Raw genomic sequence first — 13,458 nt, 5'->3', positions numbered from 1 at the left:
ACATCGTGAATTATGACGCATCTATTTCGGAGAAAATAAGCGATTCTAAAGCTGCAGAAAACGCCGTGATAGAGGAAGACATCGCGACTTTGTTTGGTAGTTCATTCCATTCTTTAATTGCCCTCGGAAAGAAGCTGTATTTAAATGCGTCGTTTCGGGTGGCTGGTGGCTGTATATATAAAGTGTGTTTGTGTCTAGAGCGCGGATCTGGAGAAATTTCAAAGAAATCTAATGAGTTGATTTTAACCTGACTACGAATAATGAGGAATAGGAATTTCAAACGGTCATACTTAGTTCTAAGTTCTAAGGCTTGTAGGTTTGCACGGTTGCAAAGATCGGAAGCAGAGTGCATGCGTTGATATTTATTGAATATAAACCTGGCAGCCATTCTTTGAACTTTCTCCAGTTTATGTAGGTTAGTGGTGGTATGAGGGTCCCATACTATTTTACAATATTCAATTATTGGGCGTACTAGCATTTTGTACGCAAGACTTTTTACTTCGGGTGTTGCGTCATGTAACCTTCGCCTCAGACCCCATAGAGTTTTGTTTGCCTTTCTACAGGTGACGTCTACGTGAGTATTCCACCTCAAATCTGGAGTGAATATTAGCCCTAAATATTTATATTCTGTTACCCTTTTTAGATCGTGGGAACCAATATTGTAATTATATTTGAGAGGTACCTTTTTTCTTGTTATGCTCATGCAAACTGATTTTACGGGGTTTAGAACCATCTGCCATTCATTACACCATAGTAAAATTTTGTTTAAGTTGTTGTTCAGGTCTACCTGGTCTCTCAGGGATGTGATCTTGTTATATATAACGCAGTCATCTGCAAACAATCTCACGGGAACAGACAAATCTGAGGGCAGGTCATTTATAAAAATAAGAAATAAAAGAGGCCCCAGAACACTGCCTTGAGGCACACCGGATATAACGGGTCTGGACTTCGATTTAATTTTATTTATTTCTACGTACTGTGTACGAGAATGGAGGTAAGAAATGAACCACTGAGTAATATTTGAGTTTCTGAATATTTCATTTACTTTTAGTAAGAGTTTGGGATGCGAGACCTTATCGAAGGCTTTGGCGAAATCTAAGAATATTAGATCAATCTGTTCCCGTCGATTAATTGCCTGCGCAAAATCGTGTACTGTAACAACAAGCTGCGTTACTGTAGATAATCCCCTTCGAAAGCCGTGTTGCACAGGTGATAATAAATTGTGAGTGTCTAAATAATTAGAGAGATGCTTACACAGTATATGCTCAAGCAGTTTGGAGCAGGTACTCGTAAGAGAGATAGGCCTGTAGTTACCCACTTCTGAAGTGTTCCCACTTTTGTGAACTGGTATTATTTTAGCTTCTTTCCAGGCTACAGGAAATGAGGCTTGATTAATTGAAGTTTGAAAGATTATAGTAAGATACTTTGCGACCCATTGAGCATATCTATATAGAAACTCGTTCGGAATGCCGTCTGGACCAGCGGATTTCTTAATGTCAATGTGTAGAAGAAGGTTTAATACTCCTTCTTCGTTGATTAACGGGTCGGATACCGGAGGGCGATTGGAAGCGTCAGAAAGGGACGGAAGGGTACCATCATCTTCGGTGAAAACAGAAGAAAAAAAAGAATTGAAATTTTCCGCGCGTTCAAGGGCAATTTTTTCATCGACCGGTGTATTCTGTTTCTCGGACGGGTTTACATACCTCCAGAATTTGCTAGGTGCTTCGTACAGAAATTTTTTCAATGTTACATTAAAAAATCTTTCCTTAGATTCCTTGACAAGACGATTTAGATCAAGCCTCATGTTATGAAGTGCAGTCTTGTTCTGGGCACTTGGATCACGAGAACAAGCTTTTCTCTTCCTTTTAATCCTCCGTTTGACATGAATTATATCTCTCGTGATCCAAGGGTTATTTCTTTTACACTTTTTAAAACTTTTAGGAATAAACCGCCTAATGCATTCCATTGTTATATTATGAAAATATTCCCACAAGCAGTTAGAGCTACCATTTGATTCATAAATAGCAGTGAAGTTACAAAACGACCTTTCAAGAAAATCCAAAACACTAACATCATCGGCAGCTTGAAAGTTCGGATAAGTGATGCCCGATTTCTGCTGTGAGGTGCACGACGACATGCTCATGGACAGTATAATCATCTTGTGGTCTGATAAACCCTCTTCAACAAGGCAATCATTCACATATGAAGTCAAAGCGTTGGATAATAAAATTAAATCAAGTACAGAGGACCGTGTTGCACATACTCTAGTGAACTCATTTACAACCTGATGTAAATTGAAAGAGAATATTAAGTCGAGAAATAAGTCACAAGAAGCATCATGTGAGTCGACGGCCACATGCGAATGCCAATCAATAGCCGGAAGATTGAAATCACCTAGTAAGATGATATTGTCTTTTTCTCTAAAGTGGCTGTCCATGAATCTTCTTAGTTGCAAAATGTACTCAACAGAGGAATTTGGAGGTCTGTAGACCCCACCTATAAACACGGTGCGATTATTTAGTTTTGTTTTAATCCATACGGCCTCAATACCATCTGCTGCGTCCAGGGAACTATAATTAACGCCTTTCTTGACTAAGAAAGCAACTCCACCCCCTCTTCCATCACGATCCCTCCGAACCATTGAGTAACCGGGTGGAGCGATTTCAGTATCAGGTATAATTTCGTGCAACCATGTTTCCGTAATTAAAATAATATCAGGTTCGTGATCGATAACCAAGGCTTCAAGCATATGTGATTTATTTGATACACTTCGGGCATTTAAATTGATTATTTTAAAATTATCTTTCTGTCCCTGTGCCTGTCACTTATCACGTGTTGCATCATCATTTCCAAGCTTGCTTCTTTCGGCACGCGCTTCATTCCAGCAGTAAAGAGTATTGTTTACCTTCAGCTTATCAAAAACAAGTTTTACCTTCTTTCCTGCCTTTCTTTCTTCGATAGCAGAGTCCCAAAGTTTTTTTCTTATTCCCTGTACTCTTTTCGAGAAGTCCTCGCTGATACTGTAACCCGTATCCTTCAGTCTTGAGCACCTCTGCAAGACTTTCATTTTATCCCTATAGTCTGCCAGCCTAAGGATGACGGGGCGAGTTTTGCCAGAATTTTTTTTTCCTATCCTATGAATTCTCTCAATAGACGTTATGTTTACCTTTAGGGTAGAGCTAAAGATTTCTTCGTTTACTTTTTTTAGTAGAGTTTCTTCTTTTTCATTCTCATCTTCTGCTACTCCCCTTATGATAAGGTTGTTTCTTCTCGAACGATTTTCCAAATCGTCCACCTGATCAAGCAGACTAGATGATTTGTCACGACATTCAGCCACAATTGTTTCAAGAGTTGCGAGCCTGCTGCGAGTCTCATCTAAGCTTTGCACCTTAGTCTCAATAACAAGAAGCCGATTTTGCATGTCTAGAATTCTAGTTTCAAACGAATTTTGCTTTTCTTGAACCGCTGTTAGTTTAGACAAAATTTCTTTTTGATTCTGGAGCATTTCTTTGCATACGGCGTCCGTTATAGGCCCCGGATTCAGCTCGACATCGCCAGAAAGACTCAACAACAGACCCACAATAGAAAAACAGTCACATACACAGTCAGCCAAAACTTGTGGACACGGCAGCACTATAAGAGCTATGGAATCGCTACGGAAGCTATCCTTCCGGTCACCAACCTGCATGAACAGCGGTACGTCAGGCGTCATTGTCACGGCGATGCCACCGTGTCCACTGAAGCAGGTAGGCGATGGTCCCAGATTTAAAGCATACAGGCGGACCCTTGTGGGCATGCGTGTTGACGTCATCGTGCTCCCGGGTGGCTGTCCGAAATGATCGTCGATGTGACCAAGCTGCTGATTGCAGACACCCTCATGAAGCCGGAAGGGATCACCGCCCACACAGAAGGATGGCGGCAGGCCGGCATCGTAGCGAAGCTCGTCGCTTCCAGTTTGAAAAGATTCCGCGGCGCCTCCGGTTATGAAGCGTAGGCACGCGCAAAGGACCTGCATGAACAGCGGTACGTCAGGCGTCATTGTCACGGCGATGCCACCGTGTCCACTGAAGCAGGTAGGCGATGGTCCCAGATTTAAAGCATACAGGCGGACCCTTGTGGGCATGCGTGTTGACGTCATCGTGCTCCCGGGTGGCTGTCCGAAATGATCGTCGATGTGACCAAGCTGCTGATTGCAGACACCCTCATGAAGCCGGAAGGGATCACCGCCCACACAGAAGGATGGCGGCAGGCCGGCATCGTAGCGAAGCTCGTCGCTTCCAGTTTGAAAAGATTCCGCGGCGCCTCCGGTTATGAAGCGTAGGCACGCGCAAAGGACCTGCATGAACAGCGGTACGTCAGGCGTCATTGTCACGGCGATGCCACCGTGTCCACTCACCATTACAAGTCGGGAACTGCGATATCTAAAGTGAAAGCGCATGAAACCGTCGTAATCTTGTAGAAAACATTGTAAAGTAGCGAATAAAACGTTTTCTAACGATAGAAGTGCGAAGGTTAGGTTAGTTTGAGCTATGTAGCGTCGTGAAACCACCAAAAACGATGTCATCTAACGAGATAGTGTTGTTTTATTGCGAGTACGAAACTGCGATAGGTGAAATATTGTGAAAGCACACAAAATGGCATAAACTAGCCAGATACTGCGTCTTGTGTCGTTACAAGTGCGAAACTGCTTTATTGTGATATTCTCGTTAAAGCGCATGCAAGAATCGTGAAACCTTAAAGAACGATGTCATTTAGCGAGATACAGCGTTCTGTACTGTAATAAGTTGGTGAGAAACTGTGAGGTCAAGCAAATATCGTAATTGTGAACGAAACAGTGTAATTGAGCGTCTTTGGATACAAGTGTGAATGTTAGGTTAGGTTAAGATATGAACCGTCGTAAAAACGCATAAAAAAATGTCACTCAGTGAGATGCAGTGTTTTTCACCATTACAAGTCGGGAACTGCGATATCTAATGTGAAAGCGCTTGCAACCGTCGTCAGGTTAGGTTAGGTTAGGTTACGTTAGGTTAGGTTAGGTTAGGTTAGGTTTGGTTAGGTTAGGTTAGGTTAGGTTAGGGTATGTTAGGTAAGGTTTGGTTAGGTTAGGTTAGGTTAGGTTGGGTTAGGTAAGGTTAGGATAGGTTAAGATATGAACCGCGCTAAAACCGCATTAAACAATGTCACATAGTGAGATGCAGTGTTTTTCACCTTTACAAGTTGGGAACTGCGATATCTAATGTGAAAGCGCTTGAAACCGTCGTAATGTTGTAGAAAGCAATGTAAAGTAGCTAGTAAAACGTTTTCTAACGATAGAAGTGCGAAGGTTCGGTTAGTTTGAGCTAGGTAGCGTCGTGAAGCCACCAAAAACGATGTCATCTAACGAGATAGTGTTGTTTTATTGCGAGTACGAAACTGCGATAGGTGAAATATTGGGAAAGCACACAAAATGGCATGAACTAGCCAGATACTGCGTCTTGTGCCGTTACAAGTGCGAAACTGCTTTATTGTGATATTCTCGTTAAAGCGCATGCAAGTATCGTGAAACCTTAAAGAACGATGTCATTTAGCGAGATACAGCGTTCTGTACTGCAATAAGTTGGTGAAAAACTGTGAGGTTATGCAAATATCGTAATTGTGAACGAAACAGTGTAATAGAGCGTTTTTCAATACAAGTACGAATGTTAGGTTAGGTTAAGATATGAACCGTCGTAAAACCGCATTAAACAGTGTCACTTAGTGAGATGCAGTGTTTTTCACCATTACAAGTCGGGAACTGCGATATCTAATGTGAAAGCGCTTTCAAACGTCGTTAGGTTAGGTTACGTTAGGTTAGGTTAGGTTAGGTTACGTTAGGTTAGGTTTGGTTAGGTTAGGTTAGGTTAGGTTAGGTTATGTTAGGTTAGGTTGGGTTAGGTTAGGTTAGGTTAGGTTAAGATATGAACCGCGCTAAAACCGCATTAAACAATGTCACTTAGTGAGATGCAGTTTTTTTCACCTTTACAAGTTGAGAACTGCGATATCTAATGTGAAAGCGCTTGAAACCGTCGTAATGTTGTAGAAAGCAATCTAAAGTAGCGAGTAAAACGTTTTCTACGATAGAAGTGCGAAGGTTATGTTAGGTTGAGTTATGTTAGTTTAAGCTAGGTAGCGTCGTGAAACCACCAAAAACGACGTCATCTAACGAGATAGTGTTGTTTTATTGCGAGTACGAAACTGCGATAGGTAAAATGTTGTGAAAGCACACAAAACGGCATGAACAAGCCAAATACTGCGTGTTGTACCGTTACAAGTGCGAAACTGCTATATTGTGACACTCTCGGTAAAGCGCATGCAAGTATCGTGAAACCTTAAAGAACGATGTCATTTAGCGAGATACAGCGTTCTGTACTGTAATAATCATAGGGGTACTTTTACAGCGCAAACACGACACACCACAAAGAAAGAGACGACACACACAAGCGCTGACTATCAACTGAATTTATTTCGGGAAAAGTCAATGCATATATACCTCCAAGGCAACCATACCGCACATGCGCCACGCAATCGACAAAAAAGGTACACAGAAAAGTGTAATCTGAGATGAAAAAAGATGCAGCATATTACATACGCGATGAAATGAAATCAAACTCAGATGGGTGCAGGGTCAGAGACGTGTCACTTATGCAAAGATGAGCACTTTTTCTGATATGATAGGCTTCCAAAGCCAGCAGCGCATGCTCATTGCTGCTCCTGCCAAGAATCGACGTCCCTTCAAATCGTGCCTCACAATTGCAGCAAGCGTTAATATGAGCCACAAGATGGGCTCCTTTATCCACATTCTTGTTAATCTTTTGTGAGTGTTCCCTGAGCCGCTCGTTGATGCATCTTCCAGTTTTCCCGACGTAGAACTTACCACACGAGAGCGGGATGGCATATACCACGCCGACGGCACACGGGACGTAGGTCACACCGTGTCGTATTTTGCACCCTCCTCTGCTCATACCGCAGGTGCGGGAGCACAGCTTGGAAAGCTTGTTCGGGGCAGACAGCGCCAAAGGGACACCATGTCTGCCTGCCACTTTCTTGAGCTGATGGGAGATACGATGCATATAGGGGACCACCACAGGCCTCACTTTGTCCTGTACGGCGTCCGCCCGCTTGGTGGATTTCTTTTTCTGGACGAGCGTTTCCGCCACTGCAGTCAAGAGCGACTTGGGGAACCCAGCTGCCAAAAGTCGGCTGATCTGATTTGTGAAGCTATCTTGCATCTTGTGGGTGCATGATTTTCTAAGAGCCGCTTCCATGGCCGACATCGCAATTCCTCTTTTTACAATTTTCGAATGTGCAGACTTAAAAGGTAACAAGTCCTTATTTGCCCGTGGATGGTAGGACCAACACACGTGACGTTCACAAAACTCGAGCCTTAATTCTAAAAACTGTAAAACACCTTTCTGCGGGAGCTCAAAAGTAAAAACAAGACCTCGTCCGTGTCGGCTAAAATCGTCTAAAATCTTAGTCACCGTGTCCTGGTAGGAGGAGTCTAGAGATAATAAGACCAAAAAATCATCGACGTACCTGAAAACCTTTACAATCTTTCTCGCGCTAAAACATTTGCTTAAAGAACTATCCACATTTGCTAAAAAAATATCTACAAGTAGAGGCGCCAGACAGGACCCGATACATATGCCATTACGCTGCAAATATGGCTGGTCATTAAAAACGATAAAAGTGACCTTAAGATAATACTCTAAAAGGCTCAAGAAATTGCTCAAAGAAACACCTACAAAATTCTGGAAAGGCACAGCCCCGTAGCCCTCAATGCATGCTTGCACTGAAGACATAAGCTCATGCTGGGGTACAGAATAAAACAAATCTTCTATGTCAACAGAGAAACCATATCCCACATTAGTATTCCCACTCAAGAACTGCACCACATCATCTGCATTTTTCGCACGAAAGGGATCATTGTACACTAGCGACTTCAATTTCTTCTGCAAAAACAGGCTAACATTGTGTTGCCAGCACCCCGTTTCACTGACGATGGTTCTAAAAGGTACTTCTGTCTTATGGGTCTTGGCGGTGAAAAACACAGTCAAAGAGTTGCCTCTGCTATTCTCTATGCTTTTCGCAATAGATGTTAATCCCAATTTTTTACAAAATTCAACAAACTTTGTTTTCACACGAACCTCTCGCTTTCCAACGGGAACAAAGTTTTTAGACACAGCCTGCAGGGCTTTCTCGCTAAAAATGCCTTTTTCAACTACAACAAAGCCTCCCTCTTTATCAGCCTGCATGAGGCAGAGGTCGTTCGCTCTCAGAAAGGACAACGTGCGCCTAACACTACCATCTGAATGCCGGGGTGGGCCTTTTGGCACAGACTTGTCTAAACTTACTACGCCCTCAAGTAGGCATTGATCGCGGGACTCTTGCTTGGCTTTAGAAGCGATATTTCTATTTATTGCAATCAGATCATGCGCAGGAATATGCGAAGGTATACAAAATTTAGGACCTTTCGCCAGCAAGCGTTCTACGTCATCAGGCAGGTTAGCATTTCCAATCACCTTCACTTTTTTCTTTACAGCAGGAACAGTTTTTTCTCCAGAGCGGCACAAAATTCTCACCATAATGTTCCAATTTGCTTCCGTTAGTTGAGCCGCTAGTCGAACACGAGATTGGTACTTCTTAAGAGCCAGCCACTCAGGATCAGTTGAATGGCAAAGCGCCCAAAGCCAGTCCTGGAAGATTCGCACTTGCCGCCATAGTTCCGAACGTAATAATTTGCACAGTCTCTTGACATGGGTCCAGGACGGGGTCACAGAGCCGAAAAACGCTCTCACATCTGTCGGCACAAGACCCTTACGCAGGCAGAAACCATACAGTCTAGCTCGGCACGTCGAAAGTACGATGTGGCTGAGGAGTGCATTGACGACAGCAGAAGAAGAAACACACGGAGAAGACACGCAGAAAGAGGGACCCACTGTACTAGAAAGGTACTTCAGTAAAACTTCTTTTGGGCCTAGTTGGTTCATAATCATAGGGGTACTTTTACAGCGCAAACACGACACACCACAAAGAAAGAGACGACACACACAAGCGCTGACTATCAACTGAATTTATTTCGGGAAAAGTCAATGCATATATACCTCCAAGGCAACCATACCGCACATGCGCCACGCAATCGACAAAAAAGGTACACAGAAAAGTGTAATCTGAGATGAAAAAAGATGCAGCATATTACATACGCGATGAAATGAAATCAAACTCAGATGGGTGCAGGGTCAGAGACGTGTCACTTATGCAAAGATGAGCACTTTTTCTGATATGATAGGCTTCCAAAGCCAGCAGCGCATGCTCATTGCTGCTCCTGCCAAGAATCGACGTCCCTTCAAATCGTGCCTCACAATTGCAGCAAGCGTTAATATGAGCCACAAGATGGGCTCCTTTATCCACATTCTTGTTAATCTTTTGTGAGTGTTCCCTGAGCCGCTCGTTGATGCATCTTCCAGTTTTCCCGACGTAGAACTTACCACACGAGAGCGGGATGGCATATACCACGCCGACGGCACACGGGACGTAGGTCACACCGTGTCGTATTTTGCACCCTCCTCTGCTCATACCGCAGGTGCGGGAGCACAGCTTGGAAAGCTTGTTCGGGGCAGACAGCGCCAAAGGGACACCATGTCTGCCTGCCACTTTCTTGAGCTGATGGGAGATACGATGCATATAGGGGACCACCACAGGCCTCACTTTGTCCTGTACGGCGTCCGCCCGCTTGGTGGATTTCTTTTTCTGGACGAGCGTTTCCGCCACTGCAGTCAAGAGCGACTTGGGGAACCCAGCTGCCAAAAGTCGGCTGATCTGATTTGTGAAGCTATCTTGCATCTTGTGGGTGCATGATTTTCTAAGAGCCGCTTCCATGGCCGACATCGCAATTCCTCTTTTTACAATTTTCGAATGTGCAGACTTAAAAGGTAACAAGTCCTTATTTGCCCGTGGATGGTAGGACCAACACACGTGACGTTCACAAAACTCGAGCCTTAATTCTAAAAACTGTAAAACACCTTTCTGCGGGAGCTCAAAAGTAAAAACAAGACCTCGTCCGTGTCGGCTAAAATCGTCTAAAATCTTAGTCACCGTGTCCTGGTAGGAGGAGTCTAGAGATAATAAGACCAAAAAATCATCGACGTACCTGAAAACCTTTACAATCTTTCTCGCGCTAAAACATTTGCTTAAAGAACTATCCACATTTGCTAAAAAAATATCTACAAGTAGAGGCGCCAGACAGGACCCGATACATATGCCATTACGCTGCAAATATGGCTGGTCATTAAAAACGATAAAAGTGACCTTAAGATAATACTCTAAAAGGCTCAAGAAATTGCTCAAAGAAACACCTACAAAATTCTGGAAAGGCACAGCCCCGTAGCCCTCAATGCATGCTTGCACTGAAGACATAAGCTCATGCTGGGGTACAGAATAAAACAAATCTTCTATGTCAACAGAGAAACCATATCCCACATTAGTATTCCCACTCAAGAACTGCACCACATCATCTGCATTTTTCGCACGAAAGGGATCATTGTACACTAGCGACTTCAATTTCTTCTGCAAAAACAGGCTAACATTGTGTTGCCAGCACCCCGTTTCACTGACGATGGTTCTAAAAGGTACTTCTGTCTTATGGGTCTTGGCGGTGAAAAACACAGTCAAAGAGTTGCCTCTGCTATTCTCTATGCTTTTCGCAATAGATGTTAATCCCAATTTTTTACAAAATTCAACAAACTTTGTTTTCACACGAACCTCTCGCTTTCCAACGGGAACAAAGTTTTTAGACACAGCCTGCAGGGCTTTCTCGCTAAAAATGCCTTTTTCAACTACAACAAAGCCTCCCTCTTTATCAGCCTGCATGAGGCAGAGGTCGTTCGCTCTCAGAAAGGACAACGTGCGCCTAACACTACCATCTGAATGCCGGGGTGGGCCTTTTGGCACAGACTTGTCTAAACTTACTACGCCCTCAAGTAGGCATTGATCGCGGGACTCTTGCTTGGCTTTAGAAGCGATATTTCTATTTATTGCAATCAGATCATGCGCAGGAATATGCGAAGGTATACAAAATTTAGGACCTTTCGCCAGCAAGCGTTCTACGTCATCAGGCAGGTTAGCATTTCCAATCACCTTCACTTTTTTCTTTACAGCAGGAACAGTTTTTTCTCCAGAGCGGCACAAAATTCTCACCATAATGTTCCAATTTGCTTCCGTTAGTTGAGCCGCTAGTCGAACACGAGATTGGTACTTCTTAAGAGCCAGCCACTCAGGATCAGTTGAATGGCAAAGCGCCCAAAGCCAGTCCTGGAAGATTCGCACTTGCCGCCATAGTTCCGAACGTAATAATTTGCACAGGGAGGCTTTGTTGTAGTTGAAAAAGGCATTTTTAGCGAGAAAGCCCTGCAGGCTGTGTCTAAAAACTTTGTTCCCGTTGGAAAGCGAGAGGTTCGTGTGAAAACAAAGTTTGTTGAATTTTGTAAAAAATTGGGATTAACATCTATTGCGAAAAGCATAGAGAATAGCAGAGGCAACTCTTTGACTGTGTTTTTCACCGCCAAGACCCATAAGACAGAAGTACCTTTTAGAACCATCGTCAGTGAAACGGGGTGCTGGCAACACATTGTTAGCCTGTTTTTGCAGAAGAAATTGAAGTCGCTAGTGTACAATGATCCCTTTCGTGCGAAAAATGCAGATGATGTGGTGCAGTTCTTGAGTGGGAATACTAATGTGGGATATGGTTTCTCTGTTGACATAGAAGATTTGTTTTATTCTGTACCCCAGCATGAGCTTATGTCTTCAGTGCAAGCATGCATTGAGGGCTACGGGGCTGTGCCTTTCCAGAATTTTGTAGGTGTTTCTTTGAGCAATTTCTTGAGCCTTTTAGAGTATTATCTTAAGGTCACTTTTATCGTTTTTAATGACCAGCCATATTTGCAGCGTAATGGCATATGTATCGGGTCCTGTCTGGCGCCTCTACTTGTAGATATTTTTTTAGCAAATGTGGATAGTTCTTTAAGCAAATGTTTTAGCGCGAGAAAGATTGTAAAGGTTTTCAGGTACGTCGATGATTTTTTGGTCTTATTATCTCTAGACTCCTCCTACCAGGACACGGTGACTAAGATTTTAGACGATTTTAGCCGACACGGACGAGGTCTTGTTTTTACTTTTGAGCTCCCGCAGAAAGGTGTTTTACAGTTTTTAGAATTAAGGCTCGAGTTTTGTGAACGTCACGTGTGTTGGTCCTACCATCCACGGGCAAATAAGGACTTGTTACCTTTTAAGTCTGCACATTCGAAAATTGTAAAAAGAGGAATTGCGATGTCGGCCATGGAAGCGGCTCTTAGAAAATCATGCACCCACAAGATGCAAGATAGCTTCACAAATCAGATCAGCCGACTTTTGGCAGCTGGGTTCCCCAAGTCGCTCTTGACTGCAGTGGCGGAAACGCTCGTCCAGAAAAAGAAATCCACCAAGCGGGCGGACGCCGTACAGGACAAAGTGAGGCCTGTGGTGGTCCCCTATATGCATCGTATCTCCCATCAGCTCAAGAAAGTGGCAGGCAGACATGGTGTCCCTTTGGCGCTGTCTGCCCCGAACAAGCTTTCCAAGCTGTGCTCCCGCACCTGCGGTATGAGCAGAGGAGGGTGCAAAATACGACACGGTGTGACCTACGTCCCGTGTGCCGTCGGCGTGGTATATGCCATCCCGCTCTCGTGTGGTAAGTTCTACGTCGGGAAAACTGGAAGATGCATCAACGAGCGGCTCAGGGAACACTCACAAAAGATTAACAAGAATGTGGATAAAGGAGCCCATCTTGTGGCTCATATTAACGCTTGCTGCAATTGTGAGGCACGATTTGAAGGGACGTCGATTCTTGGCAGGAGCAGCAATGAGCATGCGCTGCTGGCTTTGGAAGCCTATCATATCAGAAAAAGTGCTCATCTTTGCATAAGTGACACGTCTCTGACCCTGCACCCATCTGAGTTTGATTTCATTTCATCGCGTATGTAATATGCTGCATCTTTTTTCATCTCAGATTACACTTTTCTGTGTACCTTTTTTGTCGATTGCGTGGCGCATGTGCGGTATGGTTGCCTTGGAGGTATATATGCATTGACTTTTCCCGAAATAAATTCAGTTGATAGTCAGCGCTTGTGTGTGTCGTCTCTTTCTTTGTGGTGTGTCGTGTTTGCGCTGTAAAAGTACCCCTATGATTATGAACCAACTAGGCCCAAAAGAAGTTTTACTGATGTACTGTAATAAGTTGGTGAGAAACTGTGAGGTCAAGCAAATATCGTAATTGTGAACGAAACAGTGTAATTGAGCGTCTTTAGATACAAGTGCGAATGTTAGGTTAGGTTGACATATCCACCGTCGTAAAACCGCATTAAACAATGTCACTTAGTGAGATGTAGTGTTTTTCAACATTACAAG

The sequence above is a fragment of the Rhipicephalus microplus genome, chromosome 1 (assembly GCF_043290135.1).
Source record: "Rhipicephalus microplus isolate Deutch F79 chromosome 1, USDA_Rmic, whole genome shotgun sequence".
Taxonomy (NCBI): Eukaryota; Metazoa; Arthropoda; class Arachnida; order Ixodida; family Ixodidae; genus Rhipicephalus; species Rhipicephalus microplus.
This window is presented reverse-complemented; position numbering follows the sequence as displayed.